Raw genomic sequence first — 17,046 nt, 5'->3', positions numbered from 1 at the left:
TCTGGTGGGCTGTGGTAACTCTTAGTCTTTTATTTGATTAGAAGAATAATCCACTGACTTCCCTCTCAGTAAGAATCAGGACAAATGGAAAGGGATAAAAGAGATGGAAGAGAGCAGAATAGCTCTTTAGTACTCAGGGACGCTAGATGGGGATGTTTGCTCACTTTGCAGCTCGTCGTGCCCCATACAGCTTCAGAGTGGTGGAGATGTTAAGCATACCGTGAGTGGTGGTGGTAACTCTGGGTGGAAGCTATCCCAAGGAGGGATGGTGACATCCCGAGGAAGAGATTGATCAGAGAGGGTCACATGGAACTCATGGAGCAGACTGCACCTTTTGTTGCTGTTTCTCTCTCTTTGGTCTCCATCTCAAACAGAGCTGTCCTGTATAGGTCTGGACATGGTGAAGTCTCTCTTCTGCTTTTTCTTTGCAGCTGAGGGAAAAAGGGACAAATCTTGCCTGTGGAAAGGGAGACCCAAAGCCATGGCATATTACCTTTGTAGACCTGAAGCATTGCTGCTGCAGGTATCATTGATGGATTTTGGAGGGCAGGAAAGGGACTCAAAGCTACTCTTTGTACTCCTTTCTCTCTCCCATGTTTGTCTTTCCAAGGCAATGCCACTCAAAGCAGGATACTCTTTCTTTGAATCTTGGCTGCCCATGGTGCACGACCCAGGGTGAAGCCAGGCTGCCAAGCAGGCTGGCTCACAAGGACTGCACTGCTGCCTTTGCAGGCCTTTGCAGAGCTGTTGGGTTAGGATTAGCTTAATAAAGTCCCGGAGAAGAGCACAGGCACGAGTACAGGGGATCCACGTGTCAGTGGTACCCAGAACAGATTTCCAAGGTGACCATAGGATGCAAGATAGATGTGGCTCTGTGAGATGTTGGTGGCAGTGTTGGTTAATGCTGCTGTGCAAGTTTTGAGCGTGGTCAGGCTGCAAAAAGGGCTCTAAAGAAAATAAGAAAGCTGTGAATTCCCTTATCAGGCTGATGGGTAGAAAATGCACAGAAAAGGTGTGTTCTTGCCAGTTTTCAGGAACCTAAAAGGTCATGGCTGTCAGTAACATCTGTAGGACAGATGTAACAGATAACTGACTATATTTAGTTAATTTGGAAGCTCTGTTGATTTTCTTTTGTTTTGTTTTGTTTGCTTGTTTAAATGCCTGTAGTATGCAATATATTGCTAGATGAAGGGTACCAACTGTTTAGGTTAATACCTTCTGGCTTTCCACAGACTTTAGGAGGGTTGCATGAAAAACTAAGTTAGCCGAAAGTTTTCTGTAGAAAAATACAGAAAATACAGAAAAATACAGAAGACCAAGATCTTCTCCAATTTCCTTTTTGTATTCTAGAAATTAAAGAAACTTTAGGCTTTGGTGCAGTAAAAAGTATAGATAGTTTTCAAAGACAACAAATATGCCCCTCCTTTTTTTTTTCCCCACTAAGTTTGTCTGTTGTAGATTTTTTATACTGTATAGCAGTTCAGCATTTGAATCCCTTAAAAGCTGATGTGAAGCCCTTTGCTGAGCTAGTGGAGATTTTGACATTTCTCTTTTCTCAGGATCAGAAGGCTGCTTGAATTAGAATTATTTCTTGGTTTAGCTTCTGACTCTTATTTTTAACTCTTCTGCTTTTGCCTTGATGGTAGATGTTTAGATGGAAAGAGGGGGTGTTGAAAGTTTGAGAGTGGCTCCTTTGATGTGGATTTGTGATGTGAAATATTAATTGATATCAACATGTGCAGCGTTAAGCAACTGTTATTATTGAAATATAAATTCTATCCTTTTTGAATAAGGGCTTGTATTTCTGAAATCAATGGATTTCTTAAGCTCATTTGATTTGGATTTTTTTTAAAGTGGAAACAGGGTTTTCCTTTCCACATACTACAGTCTCCAAACCTTGATTTTGGGCTTGCCTACATTTGGAAATGTACCAAAACAGCCATTCCAGAATAAGCTCCCAGGAGGATACTTTAGAACTAGATTAAATTAAATTGGAAATAGGAACTCTTATTTTGGAACAAGAATGCCCACTTTGGGATTTATATTGAAATAAACCATCTTAGAATAATTGTAGCTATTTTGGTATATTTCCAAGAGCAGACAAGAGCTTAGTGATGTTCTGAAATAATTATATTAAAAACTCATGTATGTGATGGATAATGGAGAAAAATGTCAATACTGAGTTAGAACAAATTGGAGTGAGTGTGTCTGATGGTGTCATACACTTGTTCAGTGGCTTTTTTTCACTTTAAGCAAAAGGTCCCAACCTTCGGGCTATGCATCTAATTTGTTATTAATATTGTAGTAGCAACCCCCCTGTGCTTGGAACAGTCTTACAGTCACAGGTCCCACCTCTGCACAACTTGCAGTCTAGAAAGAATCCAATACTTTACAATGGTATAGATGTCATTGTCTGTTTTGAAGATAAAATATATGTTCTCAATCTTTATAACACTCTTTATTTATAACACTCCTTGTTCTGACAAGACTGCTACTCATGGTTTTTGCTTGAAGGAGAGCAGAAGAGGCTAGTTACAAGGAGACAGAAATTATAAACCCCACACATTTGATCCGTGTTTGTAGTTATTGTGCCACCCCTCTCTGTTTAGTTTACTATGGATAGCACATGAGTCATTATTTACAATGGCAAATGCAATGTGCTTCATTACAACCTGTGACAAGGAACTAGTATAGATGTGAAATGAATGTGTCACCCGTATTTACATGCAGATGATACATATAGAGAGATAAAGTAACACATTCTCATTCAATAAAGAATGCTCAGTGACAAGATAGCTTTGCTGTCTTTCTGAGTACACTTTTTGCTCCTTCCTTTAGGGTCTTTCATTTTTGCCTTGACTCCCAGTGAGTGGAGGTTGCTGGGGCTTTCTCTGCTCAATCAAAACGTCACATTCTGTATTTATCCACATTCTTCCTCACTTTCTTCTTCCACGTACTTCCAACACTATTTTGGTCTTACTCTGGAGGTCTAAAAAAAGGTGTGGAAATTCAGTGGCACAATTTCAAGGTTATCCCACAAGCCAGCAAATCCATAATGTGACTTTTTTGCCTTTATGGTGTATCATAATGAAAGAAGTTGATGTAATATGAAAGGCAAAGGCAGTTTCCACTTATCAAATTATCATATCTAGCGTCAAGCTTGTGCTTGAATGTAATTCAGTTAATCCTTTGTAGCAATAAATATCTATTACATTTATCACATTGAATTTGTTTCCCCTTCACTTTATCCAATTACCTTTTCTACAACTGGAAAATACATTAGCGCTGTCTCCACACTTTTTTAATGGATGTTACCTCACTATTCTCTTCTTGATCTTTCGTGAAGATGTCCTTTCATTAAAATATTCGCGTAACTTGTCCAGATTTATCCTTCAGTTTCTTGATAATTGTAATGTTTGCTTTGAAAGGTGGAATACAGCAGTCCAAAGAGCTGGGCTAGGACTGAAATTCTGTGGGTTCAGAAACTTCTACCCAGATTGCTATAATCCCACATTGTAGTCAGAGGTCTGTCAACATTTTTATTATAATTCTCTTTATCTAGAGGTTTGCTGTTCAGCAATTAAAATTTGCATGGGAGATACAAATATAAATAGCCTCAAGCAGGTAACCTTTTTTAATTAAAAAGACATATGGTTTCATAGAGTAAAAATGTAGTTGGTGCTGCTCACCATATAGGTGGCTGCCACTCAATAGCTCCATATGGGAGTAGCACCATATCACCTTCTTGGAGAAAGGTTTTTCCCACCTTTTTCTTACAGAGCCTGAACTGTAGGTACCTCACATGATGACATCTTAGGAATTCCTGTTTCTGATGGGAGCGCATTTGTGTGCAAAATGTGGGGAATGTGCTGTTTTCTTGTCAGTTATATGTTATGCTTCTTGCAGCTCCTTATCTCCAAACATGTGCAAATATGACATAACAGTTAAATGTGTTGGTCGCTTATATACATTGTTCATTTCCAGTATGGGCTTTTCTAGCTGGGCTGGTGTGGAGCCATAAAGTGAATTAAGACAGAACAAACTGAATGATCCTGAAATTTGTGAACAGTAAATTGTTGTCATCAAATGTGGGAATTTTTATTGGAATCTGCAGCCTTTATTGCCTTCCTCCAAACTACTCACCAATCCTGACAGTAACAAAGAAAAAAATCTTTGTAATTGTTATCTTGTAGATGTCATGGAGACTTCCCCATACTAAGTAGTGCAGAAGAGAGGGCTGCTGGGGAGAGCCATCCAAACTGCTTGGCTGTACACATTGCTTCTCCAGGTGTACACAAAGCTATTCTGAAAGCATTTTGGAATAAAGAAAGAAAATATTGAGGGGCTATTTCAGCCAAGAGATCTGGAAAGAAACATCTACAACACACCATCTTACACAAGTGTCAAAACCTAGCTCTTCCTTAAAAAAGGGAGAAGACTAAATGACCAAAGGCTCAACCATCAGAGAGTTATGAATCATCAATGTGAAATTTCTCTCTTCCTTGGGGCCAGTCTCTGGAAACAAGTATAGGAAAAAGGGCTAACTTCTTTGAACTTCTTTATTGCCTTCTTCTTAGTATATGCCCTTTAAAGGAGGTGATATAGGAGAGTAAACACTAAGGTTAATGTCCTTACATGCTTTCTCACTTAAGGCTATTGTGTGTGGTTGAGGAGATGTTAATATCTGCAATCAGTCACAGATTCACAACGGAATGTAGTGACCTTTTGGAGACTGTGGGGCTTGGGCCTCTGATTTCAACAGTCAGGTGTTGCCTTAAATCCTCTCTTTTTATTTTAGCCATCATGGAAGTCTCAAACAGGTTAATTGCAAGAAAACATTTGCAACGTGAATGAAGAGAATGTAAATGCTGGTTAAAAAGGGATGCCTCTCCCCTTCTGTTCCAATGTTTATAGAAACATTCAAGTTTTAGGCAGATATTGACAGCATCTTTCAGCTGGGAGAACTCCAGGTGGCTGCCACTCTGTCCTGTGTTCATTCAGAGCACCAGAGCTCTGCTGCTGGGGAAGAAGAAAAACTGCCCTAGGCAAGCTTACAATGCAACAGCCTAAAGGAAGATCTGGCATGTACCCTAAATGTCTTTTTCCTTCAGCTTTCCTGATGCTTCATCAATCATGTCACCTGTGTAAAGTGATTCTTGGCTTGGAGAAAAATATTTGGAGTATTCCAGTTTCCTTTTACACTGGCAGAGTGGTTTGTCACTAGAAAGAAAAGGGTACCAGTTACTCAACTCAGGAGCACCCATCTAGGAAGAGAAGCCACAGAAACAGACCCACCATGGTAAAAGTCTATGAAGCTCTGCAATTTATACTGATACTTTTGACAGGAAAACAAATACAGATATGTTAATCTACATTATCTCAATTGCATCAGTCAGACAAAAAGGCAAAACATATTAGGAATAAACTAATTTTCATCCGTGCAGGTCCCCAGACCTGCTCTGGGTGCTACATTAACAGTGCACTCTGCGTCTGTGAAAGCCAGGCTCCAGGGGAGTTGGTAGGACTTTTATGGCCCTGGTTACAAATGACTGCCACTCATACAAGAAATAAAACCTGAATTCTTGATACAAAAAGCCAGCAGAAAGCAAACAAGCCAGACTGCCAGCTCTTGAAGCTGTCTAATACACGAAGAAGCAGCAAGGAAATGCCACAAGCACTTTTTCAAGATGGTTTTTTTTTTCTTCCTCACATCTTCAAGCATTTAGAGGCACCAGTAGAGGGAAAGTGCTTAAAGCAGTCAAGAACAAGCTAGGGCAATTCAGTGTGCACCTTGTCTTCTTAAACTGCCTTACCTCTGGAGAATCATGCTGATGCAGCCTGAAATGTCTGAGTCAAATATGTGGCTACTTCAGCATCCTCCACCTTAAAACTACTGCACTGAGCACCTTCACATGGGAATCTATTTTATTTCCTTTGGGAGGCCTATGCCACACACTTACTTTGATATTGGGACACTCAGCCATTTATTCCGTTACATAAGTGGACAGACTTTAGCTGGAATATATGGGAAATAGTATTTTCTTCTTTTCAGATTTTTCATAAAAATAGTATTAGACAAGTAACCCCTTGAACTGAGGCCAAATGTAGGGCCTTAATAATTCTGAAATGTTTCAAATATCAGAAATGTGCAAAATTGGATTCAAAGCTTTTTTAAACTATTTGCCCCTCCATGCCCAAAGTCTTGAGCGCAAAGCAATAGATGTAGCTTCAAATGGGAACTTTAGTAGAATTCAATTCTAAATTCAGCAGTCACTAATGTTATTATATCCTTTCTGTGGTAAAGCTCAAATGCCTGGTGCTCTCCCTGCGATTCCCTGGCTGTAGGCAGCATCTGCCACATACCTTTCCAGAGACTGGAGATAGTGGCACTTTCATAATACTGACTTGATGCATCTTCCTTGTTTCTTTCTTCCTTGGGGGCAAAAACCAGATTACCTTGTTCTGAGGATATCTGACAATGACTATTTCATGTCTGGCAGTCACTACAATCTAATTCTGCTGGATTTAATTACCATAATTTATTCCCTGTAGGTGGTTTCCAAAAATAGAAGTAGGTATGATCCTTGCCCTACAAGGCTCACACAAAAGACAGAGAATTAAAAAGACTGGCAGATAGAGGAGAAAAGTAAAAGGAGCAATGGCTACAGAAAGCACACAGAGAGAGATAAATTAAATCCAAATTACTCCTTTAGTGTGATGGTTAGACATAATAAGCAAGTTTATTAAAGGGAAAATATATAATTCAACTAAAAGATAGAGATGCATGAATAGCCCTCAGAATAACACACAGAATGGCAGCATCCTAATGGTATAAACTCTGCCCCATAATTGAAAAGACCTTTTCTGCAGTTCAAATTGCTTATCTCTGATGTTGTCCTGTCTGTGTGATCCCCTAAGTAACTCTGCCATTCCTTAGTCACCCCATATCTTTCCTACAGCTGTCTTTCGAATGCGTCATTGCCTCCTTTCCTTGTCACATCCTAAATTACCTTTGGGGACTGTCCTGCTCTCTGCAAGTGGTGAAGAAGCCCTGAGCACATGCTCTAAGGCCCAGAGTCCTCAGCAGGGCTCGGGTTGGTGCTATTATCGCTTGACGTTTTCCCAATAGTAAGGTAGCCCTTTTGTAAGACAGGGATGAGTATGCTGCAAACTACAAATCCTCTGCTCTCTCAGGGTTTTTGTATCACCTAGTACCTGCAGCTTCAGGCTCATGTGTGCTGCCATGCATTTTTCTTCACCCCAACCCTGTGATGTGTGGCCCCAGTGTTGTCTCTCTCTGACAAGTGACCAAAAAACTTGCTTGAGTTTTAGCGAAGCAGGCTTGAACCTGTCTCTTCTATGTCTTATGTGAGTGTCCTAAATACTGCAACCTACTTCCTCTCCTTTAGCCTTCCCACAAAGTGGTAGCTAAATAATCCTGCAGTTGTCAATATATATAAGGTAGCAATGCCTAGAAATACATGCAATTGTGTCCCAAAACTCGCCGGGGTTAGAAACTGGTGTATAATGGCTCAGTGGCTCCATCAGCCTTTAGCTTGGCATGAATAGCCTGGAGATGATGCCTCTCCTGGTCAAGACTCAGCAGATTGTACACAACTAATCCTTTTCCATAACAGCTTCTGGTGACCACTGTCAGTCCCATCTCACCATCCCCTCACACAATGAGCTGCATGTGAGGGAATGGTGAGATGAGGCTGATGATGCACTGCTGCCATCCCAAGACAACTCTACCCTGCTGAGCTTTCTTTCCTAGGGTCAAAGGGACCTCATTTGGAGAGGGAAGCAGGTGCTGTGTTAGGAAAGAGGTTATGAAATTAGAAGTGACGCTTGCTGGTGAGTGCCAGGCTCACCATATCAATGCCAGGGCTAGGCTGGAGGGGAGATCATGCCTGGCTGAAGTAGGCACATGGAAGAAGGGAGAAGCACAGGTGTGAAGGTAGCCCAGCGGTCACCTAGCAATCTTATCCTTTCAGCTCTGGATGCCATCCCCCAGGCATTGCTGGTGGCTCATGTTTTGCATTTCTACCTCCTGAGTGTTTTCTGCTGTTTAGGGGAATTCAGGCTTTACTCATCCTGTTGCTTCCTGTGAGGCTTTGTGAATGTGTCTTGGCGGTGATACAGCCACCTGCCCACATTACACACAGCACTTTTTACCTGGTGGGATGCCTGGTGTCATCAGTACAGGGAGTCTTGCTGCCCCCCTTGGCCTTTTGAACAGGGTGATCTTGGGGGCAAAGTCTGTATTGTAAGGAAGCCCCCATGGTCAGGGAAAAGATGTCAATAAAACAATTAATTGATCCTGTTCTGAATTCCCCCTGCATCCTGTGCCCTCATAGATCATTCTGCTCACAAGTGTGTCAGTGGCTGTCTTGTCCCATAAAGCCATGCAATTTGCTCCTTTTCTTTGTGCACAGTAATTTCTGGGTATTGGGTTTATGGTTGGACTCAATGATCTTAAAGGTCGTTTCTCACATAAATGATTCTATGATAATCTGGGAAAAGAAAAAAGACAGTGCTGATTTTACTTATACGTGGAGTTGCTTGATTTATTTAGTGCTATTCGTTGTGTGCTGAATTTGGGAACAGTCTCCAGGCCTCCATATTAAAATGCTGCTCCCAACATTTTTGTTCTTTGTTGCTTCCTGTCTTCCAGGACAGCAAAATATCTGGCCCAAAGGTACAAGTTGCTGCTCCATAGTGAGCATACCAATGAAGGCCAGGTGGAAATATGCCACCTTCTCATTTTCCCCTGCACTCTTAGGAATGCCGCATGAATTGCAGCTACAGTGCAATTCATACTCTCCAGCGGGGACGTGAGCTGCTGTGTTTGAGAAGTGAGCTGAGGGTATTGCATCCTGTGAGGCAGTTGCTGAGCAATGGGAAATAATGTGTTCAGCAAATGCATGCTTTCCCTCACACGTGTGTGGGTGTATATGCTGTAGGTGTCTCAGGTTTGTTAATAAAGCTAACGATATGAATAATACTTAACTACTACAAACAACCCTTCTACCACTGCAGTTCACGTGTAGCAGTAATTGAGTGAGAGAAGGGATGCTATAGACGCACCAAACCCTCATCCTTCTGCCATCTTTACTTTCTACTTCCATACTACTTCCATTCCATTACAGCGTGTTAATCAGAGGATATTTTGACTAAAGTCTTTGTTTAAGAAACAAAGAAATCTGTGTGATTAAGTAGACACAATTAAGGAATTAAGAAATAAAATGCCTTTTTGGGGTATGTTCCATTGATGGTAGTGCTGTTCATTAGTTCAAGATTATGTCTTTCTTAATGTGGCTTGCATTTTCTTACAGCTTTTATATGTGCAAGAAAAATGTTCTTTTGTTACTCTTTTAGGTCAATAAATAAATATTTAGATAAAGGAAAAAAGAGAATATTTATATTTGTAGGTTCTTACTGCATGCTTGCCATGACAGAAGACAATAAAGCACCTTTCTGGAGAAAAGAAGAGCGTAACCAAAGAATAGCTTTTGAAGAAAAGTAAACAGTGAGGAGAAAGGATGTGCTGAGTTAAGACCTCACCGAAGACAAAACCACTGGGGAGATGGGTCTGGCTACAAGTCCAAAGCACAAGCATAAAGCAGTCTGATTAATCAAGTAGTCTGCTTCTCAGGTTTATTAAACATGACAAGAAATTTAATAGAAATAAAAATCAAGGTATTTGTAAAACAGTAAAGGAGAAACTGCTTGCAGGCTATAATAAGTAATTTTAATATTTTTTATAAGGATTGACTTTTTCTGTCCAAAGCAGAACCAAATAAGAATAAAATAAATATGAAATAGTGCATTATGATCACAATCCAAGGCTGTTTATATGTAGACTTCAAATTAAGGGTTTGGTGTCATGGAAACAGCTTCTTCATTTGGAAAGCTCTGCGGCAGTGTGAGAAGGAAAAGACCAGAGAGAATGAGAGGAAGAGGGAGCAAGGGAACGTGTGAATGTGGCCATGTAATCTTCCACACGTCACTGGCTCCTTCCTTTCCCCAGAGAAGAGGAAGCTAAGCAGAGGGCAGGGCTCCCAGGCTGCTTGTCTTATCTTGCTCTGGAATAATGCAGTTCAGTCCTCCTTTGCTGTTTGTCATCTGCAAGAGTAGATGTGTCTAATTTTGTAATTAATGCAAATTGCGGTTCTAAATAATTCTTAAGGGGTGTTTCTGTATTGAAACAATGTGTATTTATGTATGGACATCGTGTACTTTTTTATACGGACTTTACCTGAAAAACAATAGTATTTATTCACTAAAGTAATTGAGCCCAGAATCTATATAAATACTTTGTTCTGTTCTGCTTTTGTACATATATGCATAGTATATTTTGTATAATTTTAATGCTATAAAGATGTTTTCTATTGTTCCACATCAAAGAAAAGCAGTCATTTGTGTAAAGAGCTTCTAAATTTTACCACAAGAGACATTCCTGTGAATATGGGATTATGATAGATGGTTAGAAATTAACAATGCCGCTTGCATTGTCCTAGCTTTGATGCCAATTTATGCTCATTTTGTGGGCACAGTTTAGGTTACTCAGTAATTGATTACATTAAGCAGTAACATGAGAGCTTCACAGAGACTAAATTAAAGGCACATACTATACTTCTGCTGTGTTGCTATCATGCATACCACGAAACTGGAGAAACAGACCAATTTTTCTCTTTTATAAAGCATAGTAAACCTAGATCTAAGACCCTGAGTTGAGATCGTGTGAAGCCAGTGGAGATGTTTCCCACTTCTTCGCAAAATTCAGATTAGCATCACAGAAAGACCTGCTCACAGGGCAGTGCAATTCCTTTGCTTTCGTGGTGGGGCCAAACATGTCCTTTCCTTTTGATTCCTACATGAAAATGCCACTTTGGTCTCCAGCTAACTTTCTAATCTATCTAGGTGTAAAAAATTTGGTCACGTGGCCAGGGCAATTTGTGATGGTCCCCAGTCCCCTGGAGACTGGTTAGATAGGCATTTTAATGTTTAAACCAGAATTGAGCCTTATCCCCACTCCAGGAGGAAAGAATTGCTCACATCGAAGGAGGAGTTGAGGTTGAGGCCACAGCATCTTTGGAAACAAACTGCAGTTCATAGGAGAAGAGCCAGCCACTTGCTGCATATGCCTTCGGGTGGACCCAGGGGAAGCAGAAGTGGCTGAGGGTGCTTGTAGTGTGGGCATGGTCTGTAACCAGCTTGAGCTTTGCTTGTTCCCCTCCTGGGAAAACAGAACTAGTCAGGTTTTTGCTTTTTAATTTTTTTTTTTTTAATAAATAATTGCAAAACGAAGAGATGGAAGTAACCACGAGAGAGAGAGAGAGAGAGAGAGAGAGAGGCTACAATTCTGCCCATTCTTGTTATGGCTCCCGTCCCAGGAAAGGGCTTCCTCTGTTCATGCTGCAGGGAGGATTCTTCAGGAGCATTAATTCTGGTGCAGAAAAATCGATGTGCAACTTTGGCACTGAAGGTCCATGAAGAACATTTTGGTGTTGCTGCAAGAGGTGCTCAGCATTGCGTCATCTGCTGGAAGGAATCTTCCTACCAAAAAGCAGCTCAGTCTTGTGTGCAGTGCAGAAATAGGTGTGCTAAAGAAATTGGAGATGGAATGGTTATCTTGAGAAAACTGCTGAATTCTCAGACAGAAATAAAATGAAAAGAATCTCATTAATACAGACTTCTTTTAAAAAAACCCTTTAAAATGATAGAAAATTTCTGTATTAGAATAACTCAATAGGTAAGGGAGAAAAGCTTGAAATTTCTTTCTTCAGAACCAGGCAATGCAGTGTAGTTTAGTTGAATACCTCTGCCTCAGACTTTCATTCTCTTTATTATCGAATCAACATGAAAGGTGTAAGATCTTGGGCAAAAGAGAAATGACTGTGCAACCACTCTCTTCCTTGAGTTGTGCCCTTGTGCATTACCTATTTCACTGTTTTCAAAGGTATTGAGGGATGAATGGATGAAGAGGTGTGTATTTGCATTAGTGGTTTTGTTCAGATCAGTCATGCATTTTGAAACATCTCTTCCAGTTGTGTGCACTAACGTCATTTGGTTTGCATTACAGGGTGATCTCGGAGCTCATGAACTCAGTTCCGCCTGGATGAAAATGAGACAAGCGCTCCCACCACTAATGGCAATTCAGTTCATCAGACCAGACTAGAGCTCATCTGAAGTAAACCCCTTCACCTTCCCCACCTCATTTTTTTAATAACATGGGTATTAGGTCCTCAGCACCAACTGCTTGTCTCTGTATGTGCCTTCTAATTGCAATGTAGACATAGCCTTGGGCTATGGAGATGGCTTCAGTTGCTACCCCACAGCTCCCTGTCTGCATCTTGGGAAGATCTGTAGCTTTCCCTCATTCTGAGGATTGTTAGTAAGTGCCTGTAATGTTTTTCTTTTTTCTTTTTTTTTTGTAGAAGAAAATAGCTGCTTAAATAACAATTATTACTGGTAAGTGTGCACGGTACAACCTATTGCTGCCTTTCTCCTGAATAAGTTGTGCACAAAATTCCCCTGAGAGGCAGAGTTACTAAGGAGTTATCTAGATACATACGTTTTTGCAAGTCTTTCATCTAACTCAGAGGTGGGAATGCAAATGTGAAACTTAAGGACATCCTGTGGCTTTGTGACACTCTCTGGGAGAGATGTACTCGTTGAGATGAATAGATCGCACTCATTCATATTCCTCATTTACTCATGTAACATTTATAATATGGATAATGTTCCCCCTTTACTGAGTAATTAATAACAGTCCAGTGTAAGTTGCAGATGGAACTTAAAATTACACTTCATTGTACTTAACTGTTTCAGATCAGCGCAGTCTGGCTTTGCAGACCTGTGCAAGCGGCAGAGCAAAGCTGTTCCGCTGCAGTGAGACCCCAGGGGACACTGTACTGCAGGTAAATGTGAGCACTGGATTTCCTTCAGTGTGCATGCAGGAATAACAGAGCAGGAGATTTGGACCTGCCTGATCTCCTGTCTCTGACCTCCCCAGATGCTTTGGTTTGCTGTGTGAGCAGAACTTCTTCAAGATCTTGCTTCCTATTTCTTGGTTCCCTTTCTGGAATCCTGATTTTTTTTTGGGATAGGAGCCAGATGAAGCTGCTCTGGTGATACAGGGGGACCACAGCTAAGGAACTCTTGTGCCATGGGCTTCTTGCTCCTACTGTGCAGGACTCTGGCTCTGTATTATTCTTGACATGTAGGGCTACATGATTTGAAACCTCGCAATGTGTGACAGGGTCATTGCTGAAGAACACTTTTCTTGCAGACTCTGTGTAAAGCACCCCTGCTGCAGCGTGGTGAGAACCGACCTGCCCTAGTGGCTTAGGGTCTGGTTCTGGGCAATCCTTAAGTCTGTGCTTAAAATAAAGGGCTCAGGTCTTGCACCATTTCTCTCTCAAAGGTCTGCATTACTATCCTTCATCTCATCAAATATGTGCTTTTTTATAGCAATACCAACAATAAATATGTTAGTAAATTTTATGCAGTCCTTGGAGTTTTTTCTTTGTTAGGGTGTAAAGTCCCTTTCAGAGTAATGTTTTTTAATATTGTATTTTTTAATCTTTTTTTGTTGTTGGTTAGTCTCAAGTTATTTTTTTTCTGCCTGATCAGCACATTTTGGAAGAAGAACATGGTTACATCAAAGCCTGTGAAAAGACTTCTTAGCGAGTCTTTTCTGGATATAACTATTTTAATAAGCACTTTTCACAGACATTTTGAGACTCCTGCTTGCTTCAATAGCTGTAGCACAAAAAACTCAAAGAAGATACATCTTATTAGCTGCAGTCTTAAAAATAGTTTTTTAAACTATAGAACAAGAGCTTTCTTAAATTACAGTACAATGTCAGGAGTGAAAATGGTTGGTGTTGGTCCCAGAGACAGTGAGAGAGGAGCGAGAAAGGAAAAAGAAAGCACCAGCCATAAAAGCAAGCAAGTTCATTTAAGAACAGCTGCTCAGTTGTTACAGTAGATGTCTCAGTTCATCTCTAGGGCTGTCATTTCTGTGCATGCAAAAATTATTTTGGAAAAAAAACCCTTCCTTGTTCTTCTTAAGACAAAGGGGAACAACTTTTGTCATTCATTGCAAGACTAGTATAAATTGGGCAGTAAGTGTAAGGAAAGTAAATGGAAAAAAAATGTGGACCCGAGGAATTGAATAGGGTCAGGAAAGTGTGAGGAGGAACTTGGGGTGGGACTAATGTGATACGGTTTCTTGGGAAAAGGCTTTTGGAATCGTCAGTATGCTGCATTATTAAGACACTCATGGGGAATGCACCTGACAGGACTGCATGTAGCAGTTTGACATATTGCTCTGGCCTTTGTCTTAGCAGAAATACAGGAACATTTTCTATTCTGAACCGAGCTCTTAGAGAAATGAAATCAATCTTTCCTTCCACCTACTTGAATAGGAGTTAGATTGGACCCTAAATATTTTAAATAGCTTTCAGCTGAATTTCAGCATGAGGTTGGTTAAAATTAAAATGTTTAACTTGGAAACAGAAAAGAAAGCATGGGTGTGGGCATAAATGTCAACTGGGAGGAAAAATACTAGTCAAAAAGTTATTATTCTCAGCTTCCTTTTCAGTTTTCATTACACATCACCTGACACCTAGGAGGGATCAGTTGTTGTTGGGAACTACAGGCATCACCTCAAAACAAAGAACAGTAATCATGAAATGCAAAACCCCTCTTACGCATGAGTTCAAGATCTTGCTCTTGCCACAGTGTTTATTTTTCTATGAGTGGCTTGGATGATGGCTTTGTTGTCAAATGCAGATTCTCAAGGTCAGTAGACTACAGTAAATAAACAGAAGGATGATGCAGATACTTAGATAATTGACGCTTTACCATATTGGAACAAAATAGCATTCAAGAAATATATTTCTGCAAAAAAAAGTCCGGATAACCAACCCAGTGTAATGTGATGGAATATATCATTCAAAGAACACAACTCATTATTTCAAAAGAGGAGCTGTTTTCTAGACTAAAGAGACACTGGTTAGCCCACCGTGCAGAGAAATCACCAGACCCAGTCTGAGTTTGTAAGGATAGCTCACACTGTTCCCCTCAAATAATGGAAGCATATTTGGAAAGTGTAAAAAACCTGTTGATTAAGAAAATTAAATGCTTTGCTCAATTCCAATGCAAAAAGCAACTTAATTCAATATATGCATACAGAAAAAGTAGGGAGTAGTTTGGAATAATTATGTTGGAAAAACTCAGATTTGGCTTGATTAGACATCTTAAAATGTCTAAACAGGAGTAGTCCTACTGTACATTACATGTGTAGAAAACTTATTGAGAGAAGGGCTTGACGTGATGTACATTTTTTAGATTAAATTAGGAAAATGAGAAAATAATGATAAATTTGACCATACTATGATGGATTTTTTAAAAAAATCAGCATAGCATGGTTTTATTATATTATTTTTTAAAATCTATGCTTTAGTTTTGGGGGTGCTTTGTCAGACTGTGTGTCTCCGTACAAATGACAGAGAGAAGGGAATTCTAGTGCCTAGAAGTGTCAAGTTTAGTTTAGGCTTTTTTTTCAAACTATCAGTGCTGGTGGTGGTGATAGTAGTTCTTTTTCTGTGTACTCCTTCTAACATAACTCATTTGTTTGTGGTTAAAAATTTAAAAAGCCACTTCAGGCATCCTGTGAGGATTTTCTGCAAATGCCTGTGTTTGTGTCAATGGGCCCATATGCAGTTTTAGCTCAAAAAATGCCTTTGTAAATCTGGGTTATTGTGCTTAGCATTTTAATACAAGACAAGGTCATGGCTGAAATTTGCCTCTTCTATTGCTGTTGCAGTAACTGGAAGGCCAGCTTGTACTTTCAAAGCAGAATCTGGCCTTTCATTGGCTCATCCTATGTGATCATAAAACATCATAGTAACACATGGAGTTTTATTTCCTTTGCAATGCACGTGCTTGCTTTTTGCTGCTTCCCTGTAGACTGCTGCTTACCAACAGTATCCAAAGGAGAAAACCATTTATTTAACAAAGATAACTCTTTCACTAACCTGATCAGTGGACATATCAAGATTTTGTAGATCATTTTTATCTCAGCTAAACATGATTCAGTGAAACACTTTTGCTAAACCCAGCTTTTCTATTCATATTTTTCACTATCTTTCTCTCCATAGGGCAAGATGATTTTTTTTCTATGTATTATACAGGTTTTCATTAAATCTTTTTGTTATAACACTTCTAATCCAAATCTGTCACTTCTCAGTCAAACCAACCACTTATGTTCATGACCTCGTTTTCGTGAAGGATGTGGAGATATGAAGAGGTGACTTTAGTCAGCTGCTTTTTTTCCTACAGGTTCTCTGTGAGACTCTACAGAGGGTTTTTCGGTATGTATATCACATTACTGAGAGGGTTAAAAAGAAGCTGGTGCATTTGTATTATGAAGGAGGACTGATTGGTCTTTTAGGGAGGCTGAAGCGAAGGCTAGAGGGTCAAGGGGATAAGTAGATAGTTTGACAAAATGTTCTGTCTACTTTTTATCCGTGGTTACATGGTCTGGTTTATGCTTGATTTTGCATCTGATTCTGGTTTTGGAGTCTAAGATAAAAAGGCTGTTCTAGAGTGGAAGTGTTTAAGAATTAATTCGTCCCACTTTTTTTATTTTATTTGTTCATTGTACAGTGGTTGTGTGTGTTAATTTAGGATGAAGACTGTACTAGTATTACTATGCTGAATTTTCTCAAGGGTAAACTGCTGCATTTACTCTACCTGAAGTCACACTGAAAATCAACGTGGAAATCAAAATCAGGACAAGGCAATTTCCTTTATGAGCAGGGTGATTCACCAGGAGCAAATGAAAGATCCAAGGGAATCGGTCTGATGTCAGCAGAAGATTAGTAACACATGAGGATTTCTCATAAAAATCCAGCTCTGACTAAATATTTTTGTTGTAAACAACTACTGCTGCAATGATACACAAGAAGAGATATCCTACTTCATTACAATGTTTGGAGTCTTTCTCTTTTTGCAATATAAATGCACCAATTT

General features: G+C 39.9%; 1 long non-coding RNA gene across 2 annotated transcripts in view; it reads left to right on the top strand.

The window, feature by feature from the left end:
• LOC128853688 (uncharacterized) overlaps positions 1 to 13,480 on the top strand; it is a 39,971-nt gene extending 26,491 nt beyond the window's left edge. For both annotated transcript variants that reach the window (XR_008452360.1, XR_008452359.1), the window contains one exon: positions 12,086 to 13,480. This is a non-coding gene — a long non-coding RNA (uncharacterized LOC128853688). The remainder of the gene's footprint in view (positions 1 to 12,085) is intronic.
• Positions 13,481 to 17,046: the final 3,566 nt, after the last annotated feature.

The sequence above is a fragment of the Cuculus canorus genome, chromosome 1 (genome assembly GCF_017976375.1).
Source record: "Cuculus canorus isolate bCucCan1 chromosome 1, bCucCan1.pri, whole genome shotgun sequence".
Taxonomy (NCBI): Eukaryota; Metazoa; Chordata; class Aves; order Cuculiformes; family Cuculidae; genus Cuculus; species Cuculus canorus.
The sequence above is the reverse complement of the archived record's forward strand: the minus strand, read 5'-3'. Positions and strand labels throughout refer to the sequence as shown.